The following is a 12980-nucleotide window of genomic DNA, read 5'->3' as shown; positions in this document are numbered from 1 at the left end:
TCTTTTTTATATATTTCTTGTACATACCATCTCAAGATCTTATTTATTTTTAATAGTATATTTCATATTCATATTTATAGTGTAAACAGATTTTACCTTTTATAATTACAATTCTATACGTGTTGAGGACCCCACTGAAAATAAGCTTTCGAACTCCTGTTAAAGATTACTGACTTTTATTTTAATTTAATTTAATTTAATTTATTTATTCATTTATTTATTTATTCTTACTCATTATTATTTTTGGGGAGGGGTCCTTTCACACCCATAATCATCAAACAATAATCGTTCCGAATCCTCCTTCATTTAGGTTATGTAAATGAAATACTAAAATATTAAATTAAGAGGAAAGGAATTAAGACAAAGTAATTTTACAGCTACAACTATGATTCATTTGCGAAAAAGGGTATTTCTTTTTTATTTTAAGACCGCTCGGGGGACATTCATAATGTAGTTTTTAGTCAAAAAATAAATTGTGTCAGGAACTCGTTGGCTGCAGTAAATAAATATTGTTTTTAAAAATGGATAACCATGAGAAACAAAATAATCATATCCATCTTTAGTCGAAGTGCCAGGAATGAGCTCTTTGGCAAGCTCTTTGGTGTAAAAACCGCTTGCGAACCAATTCTGCACACTGAAAAATAAACGCTGACTAAGCAAAAGAAAATTATAAACTGATTGAAATTGCCGTTGCATACGATGACATGTTCAAATAAAATTGGAATCATGCAGTATTTTGTTTGTTATACACAAAGAAAACTCAGACCATGACACCCGTCATGATTTTTGTATCCAATATGATTCTATAACATATATTTACATCAGGACAATTTATCTAATATAGACACACATAATAGAAATTGTAATAGATATGCGCTATATGCTAAACAGTCAATGTGAGTATATGCAATCTTGACCTAAATTTGCCTTTTGGTAATTCAGGAAAGAAATAATAATTCTAGAAAATGAAATCATTTATGTGTTAGGTATATTCCGAACATTTTCCAAAGTCGTTAAACCATTAATTTCACAGATTAAGTGTCAAAATTAAGTATTAAAGTGCGAAGTGGTCATTACAAGGGGAAAAGGTACGTGGAAAATACCACCTTACACCAGTATGGGACTAGATATCCGTCCCCGCAGACACGGCGATCAGCCCGTGTGCGCACGCTAAAATTTATCATTCTGCGGCTCGCGTGCTAGGAATGAACTTGATTTTTCTCTCAATTACGAAACTCATCGTGGAAAAGGTTATCCAACATGCAATGATATACTCGTAAAATTTGTCGTCATGTATCATTTACACACATATAATTGAATATAACCCTTCTTTCGGAGAACTATTAGTAAGTTGTTCGAATCTAACGATTTTCTTTTAAAAATATAACAACAATTTACCTGATTTCAAATGCCTGCCATTTCTTTAAAAAAACTAGAATCAATAAGCCACCACCGTTATCAGTTGTGAAAAATTCTAGGAAACGTACTAAGATGCTTTTGCAAATGATTAAAAATTAAGGGGATATGAAAATAAGGATTTTGCATTGCTATATCAAATTTCTGTTATATTTTCATCAATTTTGGGATTGCATCGAAATGACTGATAATTCAAAGTCTTACCCACACTTGCTTGTAAATTCGGTATATGTTGGTACACTGATAGTCAATGTAAATGATAAACATTCATAGCCTCACTAAAATTGAACAAATCCATTGTTTTTAGAATTTTAATGTCGCAGACATTTTGGAGAGTGAGCAAAGTGATGCTAACAAACGTCGCTAACAATATTGCTAGGCGAAAAGGCCTTTCAATGGCGCGCTCCACTGAGTTGAGGCCGTGAACATACGTGACAAGCGCATATATGGAGGAAAACAGAGCAGGGGCCCGTTTCATAAAACTTTTGACTTGCAACCAAGCCCCCGAAGCTACCGCCATTTTGTTTAATCCATTAGAAGCTAAAATAAGCCCTCATTAATATTAATTTCGTACGATGCTCCCTCGTCGACTGTGGTTTTGTACGTGTAATAGACAATACGCACATCAGCGCAATGACAAAGGTCAACTTGGCAAATTCATTAATGTATTCATTTTGTTACGCGCTCGTGACGCGAAGGATTCAGCGAATCAAGCAAGCGCAAATCTGAGACGATACATTGCGCTCAATAAAGTATCGATATCACAATCGATATCACTTAAAAACAAAGCATTGTTTGTATTGTGTCTTATAGGCCTATAAAGGGAAGATGAAAAGAGTAGTCTTCAAGTCGTGATTAGTTAAAGAGGTCTCAAGTGCTTTTGCCATCCCCAAATTGTCGCATGTTAAGATATACAGCAATCTTAGTTTTTAACAAATGTAAAGAATCAATATTAATTAATCAATATTAGGGGGGCCTACATTATACAAGCTCTGCTTTTCAGTTGGCCCTCCCTCCCTTTCAATCATTTATATTTCGATTTGATAATTGTCTATTGTAATTTTATAATGTTGTCAATTTTTGTATGTAATTCAATTGTGATTATATGTTACTTTGTCAATTGTATCATAATTGTACATATGAAATTGAAAGTGGAAAATAAAATAATTGAATTGAATCTAGACTCTAAATAGCCGGCAGAGGCCGCCGAACGGATCAAAGGGGGCTGTTGCACTGACCCCAAAGTCTTGTTTTCTTTTCTTTTTCTAGGGGGGGGGGGCGGGTGGGGGCAGAACATGGTTATTACAATTTGATGGTAATTTTCACTGGTTGAGTATGGTTACTGAAAAAAATAACTTGTCACCACTAATAGAGTACATTTCTTGTTACAAATTTCGAGAAGCAAAAAAAAAATCTTTTGTTCAAGGTATAATACGTAAGGGGCCGGCCCCGGCCCTCATTGATCCCCGTGCCTGTTTTCTTCATCTGGCGTCCGTTTCATAATGAATTACAGCTATTTAAACATCGCTGTTATTGTGATTACCGTGGTAACCTAGATTATGATTGGTTATAGCAGTTACCATCGTAGTTAACTATGATGGTAACGGCTATATATAACCAATCATAATTACCATACTTGTAACTCATGATGAAACGGGCCCCAGTTTATCATGTTTAATACGTTTCCTGTCCCCTCTATTCTCCAGCATTTCTCGCTCTGTTTTTCCATTTAATAATTTTCCCACTCACGTTATTTTGGTGCCGCCTTTCTCCTACATATATTTCCTTCTTCTTTTCCCACTTGTTATCTGTCTCCTGGTTTCCATAAATCTCGTCTTATTTCTCTTCCACCCCTTTGTTCCTACTTCCCACCATTCGTGCTCTCTTACCCCCCCCCCTCTAAATTATCTCTTCATATGTGCCCCTCCATTTCTTTCTCATCTCTTTTCAACCCCCTTCTCATCACTCTTTCTCTCTCTCGATCTCCATCTCATTTGAATTTTGCCAATTCCAAATCCCTTTCATTTTAGCTCTGTACAAATACTATACAAATGAAAGACATGAAGGCATTTTATGGTTAGTTGTGAATTTTATTAATAGCCAAAAAAAATATCACATTATCAGAGGATTTAGCCTTACTTTTTTTCTTAAGCGTATGTTAATACTTTGAATCGAACGAAAATGTTTTTTGTATGCAGGGGCAGCGATCCTGGGGGGCACAGTTCCCCCTACTTTTTGAAGCACTGAAAAGTGCCTTTAATTTTATGTAAGAAAAATGCCCCCTCACGAACGTGTATACCTTTCACCGGACGAGAACCTGTTTTAGGTGTTACCAAGTGCTCTTCCTTGTATGCAAATTTTTACCAAAAAATGCCCCCCGAACGTGTTCTGTGCCCTTTCATCTGAGGGCCCGTTTTAAGTGTTAAAAAGTACCCCCTCGCCTTCTTGTAAGTGCCCTTTCTCGAATAACTGCCCCCATTTATCCAAGAAAAGTGCTCCTAAAGAATGACGAGTGCCCTTTGAAACAAGAAAACAATAAGGAAATCCTTTGTGCATTAAGTTTAATAATTCATGTGAGTGGGGGTAGATAAGCAGTTTCGTACACTACAGATGGAGGGGGGGGGGGGCCTGAAGGACTCTTGCCCCCCCCCCAAAAAAAAAGGGTGAAATATATCATTCTGAATATTTTGTCGAAATCTATCACAAAATTGGATTTTCTTTTTTAAAATGTCAAAATTTTGCTCTCTCGCAACTTCTTTAAAATTTCACATAATACAGCATTTTCCCTGTGCCCCCCCCCCCACTTTCAACTTCACTTCGCCGCTCCTATTTGTATGTTTATAGCTTTTCCTTTTGCAACCAGTTTTAATGAAAATCGACAGGAAATTTCATACTTCATGAATTTGGGGTTGTGATGATAATTTAAAAAAAAAAAATTGGACTTGAAAAAAAAAAACCTTTTCCATCTTTATCAAGTGCTTCCTAAGCTAAGTCACTCTTCAATTTGTTGGGTTTCTTGAATGAAAACATCTGTTACACCAGTCCTGCAGATTGAAAAAATAGAGAAAGAAAATCAATGAATTTAAATTAAAATTGTCATGATTTGTAAAACATAAATGTTTTAAGAAAAGTAAGACTATACATACCGGTATATAAATTTCTTCATCACATAACATAGGAAATCTTACTTCTACTAATTATAAACTTGTACTTCTACAAAGCATATCACTTAAACCTGTTCTATGCAGTTTGCATACCACTCTCCATTATAACTACATGTACTATATAAAAAAAATGTCAGAGATTTCCCATAAATATGAATATATGAATTAACATATATAAATTATATATAATAGTCAGAATTAAAGATGATGTTTTGTTGCACAGAATATTTTGATCTGCGAATAAAAACGACACCTATCTATAACCTAAAAACAGAATTGAAATGTTTTTTTCAAAGGCAGGTCTATTTGTTGCCTAAAAATATTGTGAAAACCCCCCATTATTAAAAATAATCACTTATTAACTCACTCATATAACTGCTGTAGGTTGTATTTCTCTTTGTGGTCCTATCACTGTTCTATTAGGCCTACTTCACCAATTGTTTATCATCATCAATCACCTCCATGGAAATTGTAAAACTGCATCATCCTATTGGACAAAATGTAAAATAACAAGATTTAAAAAAAATCGTAAATCTACAAATATGAAATATGAATATCACACTAAAGAATGCATAAAATGAATTTTGTAAAATATGAAAAATAAATATTGCTTTGTGTAGTACGGGGTTCTGACAATATCTCATTTCTAGTACTCTTAACACAGAGGCAGCCCAGCAGACATGTTGTCAGGTTGATAACTTACTGGCCAACTCCCAGATTTTAATGACTCAAAGCCTTGTTGCATTCTTTGTAACATTCCATGCAAATTAATTAAGGCACATCAATATTCATATAAATGTAAATCAATTAACAAAGTATAACTGAATATTCAAATATACAAACAAAGGATATATATTGACCATTCAAACTATATGCAAATTATTATCTAAGCTTGAGTGCATCAACTTAACATTATAACCAAGGAAGGAGAGTGAGAGAGAGAGAGAGGAGTGAAGAAAGCTGTATGAAGGATGGTGGAGTGAATTGATACCAAAGAACCTTGTGTACGGAGTGTACAGCAGTTAATGTGTAAGAGAGAGCTATACATGAAGAATAGGAAGTTAGGATGAAAAGGGTGAATATAAATGAGGGATGTTCTATTAGAAAAAGGGGATGATTCCTGGATAAGAGTGGAAAGAAATATAAGTACAAAATCAATCCCTACACTTTGTTTATAAACAAATAGGAAATAAAAAGGCCATTTAATTACTAGTAGATCAAGGACATGACCTTATTTTATAAATTTGTCCAAGGTACATAACTTTTGGCATTGGTTCTATTTTAGACTCGAGAGCCTGTATATTTAAGAAGTGTATATTCATTACAGATCCTACCTCTTTGTAGCTCAGATTATTTTTATTTAATGTAAACATGGTTAACATTCAATGCATGCAATGTATCTGTAATTTTGTATGGGTTAGTTTAAGTTTTATACCTGGATGAGAATCTGCAAAATGATGCATGCACTTATGATCATCATCTTGAACCATATATAGACCTCTACTGTTTTTCTTGTTCTTCAAACTCAACCTGTTTGTGAAAGAGAGAGAACAATAATAAGAAGTGATCTTTTTCATGGCCGTATGTATAGGGGGAGGGGTTTGGGTAAGAGCTGAAATCAGAAATGTGAAAACCTTCATCAAAAAGAGAATTGCATGACATCCTTCAATTTTACTTTAGAAAATGCACAAAACGGCCCTAGGTAATATTGGTCGCTTCTGGCCCTCGCTTTCTGAATTCTAGGTTTCTCTAAATTTTTTCACATGTCTGCCCCCCCCCCCCCCAAAAAAAAAAAAAATCTGGATCTTTTTATTTCCGAATCTTATTTCATTAGATTTTAACATAATTTCATAATCTCATGCACTAGGTCTAGATCTATTTGTAAGAAAGTATAGATCTAGTCCAACGAGACTCAATGCTGTGCGACAGCATTCATGTATCTAAATTAGGTCTAGATCTAGACTAAAGATGGACTCTCGATCTATCTAGACCTAGAAAGTAAAGCTTCGGTTCTAAACCCTAAAATCGGTTTAGAAATTTTTGATGTCTGACTATGACTTTTATTCCTGGCTAAGACTTCATTGCCATTATTGACCGAGAGTAGATCTAGATCTAGTCCGACTCCTTGGTCCACTGACAGTCATACTCGTACATGTTGTAGTGAAAACGGCCAGGCCGATTTGGCGTTTTCAGCTACTGATCCTTGTCGTCTGCTACCATCGTCGTCTGCTGCTGGAGACCTCATGGCAAGCCAAGATGTAGTGCCGCGTGCAACTTCACCAGAGGTGACCAATCAGAAGCAGGGATTCGACACCCCGTGATGGAGGATGCGGACGGCATCGCCATCTTTGGATACTGCTGAGAGATGTACTGGAACCAACCTATTGAGAAGTTATACTGTTGTTATTGCTGAGTTATATTGCTGTTTTCTACCTGTTCAGTTGTTCTACTGGATTCATCGTGGGACAGAACTTACGGTGAGTCAATATACTTTTGACTGAATATATGTGATGCATGTATTTCGTCTTTTGTGCAGTACATTTCCACTTTTAAGATTGTTCGAACTGAGCACTCGAACAACATTGGCGTAGTCAGCAGTGCGAATCGCGTTTGCGGAGTCGTGGTGACTGCTAGGCCTATAGCTGCCCGCTGCTTGCTCGGTGGCGGTCAGCAGTGATTTATTGTGTCTATCGCACATGCGTCAGTACGGGGTGAAATTTGCTTGCGTTGGCGGGGGAGAGGGTGACAGTGGGACTGTTAACTTTCCGGGGCTGAGCTTGTGATATTTTGCAGGGTGCTGAGCTTGTGTTGTGTGTTATTTAGATTCACGTTTTAGTGATTTGCAAACTTTTCGAGTGGTGATTGAACTTGCTCAAGTTGTTCAATTATCTATCGCGCTCCCTCGCAACCATCTCGAGGTGAATATTTCTCCACGTGCGTTTTGGGGATTTTCCGTTGGCTTTGGATATCGTTTTGGTATCGCAGCGGTCACATTGGGCACGGAGCTTACGATCTGCCGTGTAGAGTGTGGGTATCGTTTAAGGCGTCTAGCAATATCGTTTCGTTGTGACCTGCGGCGTATAGCACTATCGTTTCGTTTTGACCGACCCGAACAGTGAGAGTGTGCCTGTCGTCATACCGATAGCGTTTTCATAGATCTAGCAGTGAGAGTGTGTCTGGCGCCTGCATCGATCTGTCAGAGTGACGGAGTAGTTGCAGTTCCTAGTTGGGCTGTGCTACATATTCTAGGCTAGTTTTTGATTTCTTTTATATTTTATTTTATATCTTGTTTGTAAGAACAGGGGTAGACTTTCCGCTGAGACCTATTCGTCTATCTTATTTCTAGATATTTGCGTGATACGCTGAGTTGGATTAAAGGGACATAGTTCCTGACTCACATTATTTTTTACAAAAATATCTGTGGATTAAAGGGATAAGTCTCCCTCTTTAGTTTAGCTGTGATAAAATATTTTTCAGCTTTTTACAAAACTATTTTGAGATTAAAGGGATAAGTCTCCCTCTTTAGTATAGCTGTTATAAAATATTTATTGGCTCTTTACAAAAATATTTTCTAGATTAAAGGGATAAGTCTCCCTGTTCAGTTTAGCTGTATAAAATATTTTTTGGCTCTTTACAAAAATATTTTGAGATTAAAGGGATAAGTCTCCCTCTTTAGTTTAGCTGTAATAAAATATTTTTCAGCTTTCTGCAACCATATTTCTAGAATAAAGGGATAAGTCTCCCTGTTTGGTCTAGCTGTATACAATATTTTTTGGCTCTTTACAAAAATATTTCTGGATTAAAGGGATAAGTCTCCCTGTTTAGTTTAGCGGTATAAAAATATTTTTTGGCTCTTTACAAAAATATTTTTAGATTAAAGGGATAAGTCTCCCCGTTTAGTCTAGTTATTTCCGGATTATTTGTGACTGTTATAAGGATTAATTTTGGATTAAAGGGATAAGTCTCCCGTCTTAGTCCCCCTGTTGTTGTTATATTTTTTTAGACTAACGATAGGTGTTAGTATTTATTTTTCTGGTGTGTTTACATTTGGACTACAATTAGAGCTACAAGGTTCTGTTACCTTCTTGACTTGGACGTTTGATGCACACTTTCCTAGCTTACCGGGCTAGGGTCCTTTACGTGATCTTGAATTCTTCTTCAGAATCTAGCATTTGACTTTGGTGTTTGAAGTTAAAGGGACATCTTTTTCGAATTATTTTTTCTACATCTAGATATTAATTCGTGGGTCTTTTGAAGTTAAAGGGACACCTTTCTCGAATTATTTTTTCTACATCTAGATATTAATTCGTGGGTCTTTTGAAGTTAAAGGGACACCGTTTTAGAATTATTTTTCTGCATTTAGAAATTAATTCTTGTGTTTTCTAAACTTAACGGGACACCTTTCCTGAATTATTTTTTCTACATTTAGATATTAATTCGGGGGTTTTCTGAAGTTAAAGGGACACCTTTTTCGAATTATTTTTTCTACATCTAGATATTAATTCGTGGGTCTTTTGAAGTTAAAGGGACACCTTTCTCGAATTATTTTTTCTACATCTAGAAATTAATTCTTGTGTTTTCTGAACTTAAAGGGACACCTTTCCTGGATTATTTTTTCTACTACATTTAGAGATTAATTCTGCTGTGTTTGGACTTCGTTTTTTTCTTAGACCACCGAAGAGTTGGTACTTGTTAGTTTAGGCCGACTAAGCGTTGGTATATTTTTCTTTGCAGGTGCTGATTTCTGTCTTTAGGGTTTTTTCTCACCCCGGTGGTTCGCCTTTTTGTTTGACGGGGAGTGGGGTGTTACCCAATTGGGTTTTAAGGTAATTTTGTGTTTTGGAAAGTTGTTATTTTTAATTGATACATCATGTTGTCAGATATAGTAAGCCCTTTTGAGGTTATTGAAGGCCCACTTCCGGTGAACGAGTGTTCATATGACGAACTCGTGGGCATTCCAGGAGTAAGTCATGCTGTGGCAGGCTTGCTGTTGGAACGTAAAGGTGGTATCACAAGGGATTATTTCTCGTCATTGGTTTCATTGCCGGAAGAGGTTTTGGATCAGCTTGACTTCACGCCCTTTAGTACGGCATCACAACAGTCTACTGGGCTTGCACAAGGGTTGCTGGATCATGATAGAGGTATCATGGGTGAACCTATAGGAGCGGATGGAGAGTTGTTTCAGTCTTCCCATGCACCCAGCCCGGTGCAGGAGGTTAGCCCAGCATTTTATCGGTGGCAGAGGTATCCGCCCCCTCCAGGAGTATCCGAGAGGTGGTGGCAGTCAGAGTCCCACCCAGGCTTTGGTGGTAGAGTTTTACAGGAGGGGTTGCAAGTTAATCCCTCACAGCAGGTCTTACGCCCAGCCCAGCTGGAAAGGGTGCAAGCTCCAACTTCACAACCAGGCACTGGGGGCCAAGAACCCCATCAGATCTTACATCAGACCAGACCAGGTCCCAACTTGTCGGAGTATGATGTTTCAGTCAGGCGGCTATCTGGCCCACCCACAGTGCCGGCAACACCACGAGCCCCATTGGTTCCACCGGCCCAGCTGTTAGCGACAGAATCACCACAAAGTGCGACGACCCAACCTCTTGTAGACCCAGTGGGTCCACCGCCGCAGTTATCGGCTGGCCCTCCGCCAAGAGTAACAGCGGCCCCAGTGCCGCGCATGCCTACTGTATGGTATACGCGTGTACCGCTGAGGTGCGCGCAGGCGCCCGCAACGTCACAGGTACCGCCACAGGCGCCGCCACAGCTACCAGCGGCTCCACTGCCGCAGCCGCAGGCGGCACCGCCAGTGCAACCGGCAGCGGTTGGATCCTATCAGATGACAACAACGCCGGTATCACAAGTCCCATCATCTCGACATGCACAGACTAATCAGATGCAAGTCCAAACAACAGCTTGCCAGCCGGCACCACCACAGTCAAGGGCGTTCCAGCCGCACCAGGCCGCAACACATCAGCTACCCCAGAGCCCCACCACTAGCCAGTCTTCGGGGAATATCTCTACACACAAGACTACTGGCCGCTCCAGGCAAATGGGTTCACAGTCATTGAGCCACATGGGTTCGCTCCCCAAGACCATTAACTATGATGGTCGAGGGAGCTGGAGAGGGTTTTACCTCAAGTTCATGGCCTATGCGGATGAGCAGGGCTGGTCCTCCATTCAAAGGAAATATCAGATGTGGTGGTGCATGAAAGGTATTGGAAGTGACTATTTCTCATTACTGATGTCGCGTGACAGAGACATGTCTTTTGAAGATCTGGTGAGGAGGATGGAGCGCCGGTTTGGCGCGGATGATCCTCTAGAGGTAGCTCAAATGGAGTTCATGCGGGCGCACCAGCTGGCTGAGGAAGGAATCATGGAGTGGGCTGACCGTGTGGTCAGCCTGGCTGTTAAAACTTTCCCAGGGGTTCCGGAGTCTCAAGTACAGAGACAAGGGGTATTGAAGTTTTGTCAGGGGTGTTCTGAACGGGAAGCTGGTTTGCACGCCCTGAACTTACGGCCGGACTCAGTTGAGAAGGCTGTGGATCATGTGACTTGGTATATACATTCGAAAAAGGTTGTGTATGGCAGGCAGAGGAGACCAGAGGTCAAGATAGTCCATTGGCCACAAGATGCTTGGTCATCTGAAGAGGCAGTGATCCAACAGATTGGTGCCCCCCCGCCAGCTAATAAACCCCGGCTGGAGAAGAACAGCTCAGTGCCTGGCACTTCGAGTAAGATATCTTCAGAGGGTGAAAGCTTGACCAAGTTGGTGTCAGCGTTGGATAATCGCACGCGGGCTTTGGAGGAGAGGGTTTCCGATTGGGATGAGAAATTCGAGAAACTGCAGTCCTCCATGGATAATCTTAATAGAAGAATGTCACAAATAGGAAGACGAGGGAGATCGCCATCCCCTGCACCCAGGACTGAGGGCTGTTTCAAGTGTGGTAAGCCGGGACATTTTAGGAAAGATTGTCCTGATAAAAGCCCCGTGGCTTCCGCTTCGGTCCTCAGGGAAGAGGAGGCGTCAAACTCGAGCGAGTCAGAGGAGGAGAGGGAGGCCACACCCTGGCTCGAGCAACAATAGGTCACCCAACTACAGACAAACCTGAGGAAGGTGTAGCCGGTCTTCCAGAGTTTATGAAGGTGTTAGCGGAATATGTAAACCAACTGGAACTGGAAGACGAGGATCCGCATTCCTCAGAGGTAGAATTATCAGCTGGTGAAGAAGAGAGCAACGTCCTCCCTACCCAATGGGAAGAACCGGAGTTGGAATCTCCGCAGGAGGTAGTGGTCTGTCAACTTCGTTCGTCCTCGATGCTGAGAGTAGAGGTAAAGGTGAATGGCGTTACACTTGACGCAGTGGTAGATTCTGCTGCAGAAGTGACCATTATCTCGGATCGAGTGATGAAACTACTTGACCCTGCCCCGCCCCTGGTGAAGGAAGTTGTTTTGAGCACCGCTGGCCGAGATACACGCTTGCAAGGAGCAGTGATCGGCCCAGTGGAGGTAGGAATTGGAAGAAAGTGTTTTCCCGGTAACATTTACACAGCATCGATAGCGGATGACATGCTGTTGGGGCTAGATTTTCTTGAGCAGCATTCAATCGATATCCTTATAAGTAGTAAGGAGCTGCTTATGGGGGATGAACGGATACCCATGAAGTTCGGAGTTGGTCGGAATGGTGGACGAGTAGCCAGAGTTAGCACCTCACACCGGACCACCATCCCACCCAACACACTGAAGCGTGTCACCGGGGTAATAGACCAGAGGATGAACGCTTGTGTTTTTGAGCCATCATCCGTATTACCCGCTCTAGCACCTAGGTCGCTACATGACGGAGGTACGCTCATTCAACTGTATGTTTTGAACCCAACCGACAGAGTAGTCCATCTGGAGGGCAACAAGATAATAGGCCGGGTCTTCGAGGCAGTGGCTGTGGCTCAGGTGCCATCTTCTCTTCCAGAAAGAGATGAGGAAACCAGGTCACATTCGGCGCCTCAAGAGCTGGAACCTAAAGTCAACTGCTTAACAGAGGACGTGGCGGAAGAGGTGCCAGAACATTTACAGGATTTGTATGACCGATCTTCGGAACTCTTGAACTCTGAACAGGAAGCTGAACTTAGGCGTATCCTGGGGGAGTTCGGAGACGCGTTTGCCCGTCACGACTTCGACTTAGGAGAATTTACAGCTATTGAGCACAAGATAGAGACAGGTACATCAGCCCCAGTAAAGCACAAGATGCGAAGAACGCCGATGCGTTTCGCAGAAGAAGAAAAGGCAGTGCTGAAACGAATGAAGGAGGCTGGGGTTATTCAGCCTTCACAATCGGAGTGGGCGTCTGCACCTGTACTGGTACGGAAGAGAGATGGGGGAGTCCGCTGGTGTGTAGATTACCGAGGACTCAAT

At 40.5% G+C, this 12980-nt stretch overlaps 1 long non-coding RNA gene across 1 annotated transcript; it reads right to left on the bottom strand.

The window, feature by feature from the left end:
* Nucleotides 1-3525: 3525 nt before the first annotated feature.
* LOC135154640 (uncharacterized) lies at nt 3526-6277 on the bottom strand. The gene is made up of 3 exons (XR_010294013.1): nt 6016-6277; nt 4948-5067; nt 3526-4460 (listed from the first exon to the last, which is right to left on the bottom strand). It is a non-coding gene; the product is annotated as an uncharacterized LOC135154640 (long non-coding RNA).
* Between the last annotated feature and the right edge of the window lie 6703 nt (nt 6278-12980).

Source organism: Lytechinus pictus, chromosome 7 (assembly GCF_037042905.1).
Source record: "Lytechinus pictus isolate F3 Inbred chromosome 7, Lp3.0, whole genome shotgun sequence".
Lineage (NCBI taxonomy): Eukaryota > Metazoa > Echinodermata > Echinoidea > Temnopleuroida > Toxopneustidae > Lytechinus > Lytechinus pictus.
Note: the sequence above shows the minus strand (reverse complement) of the source record. Positions and strands in the feature narration are given on the sequence as shown.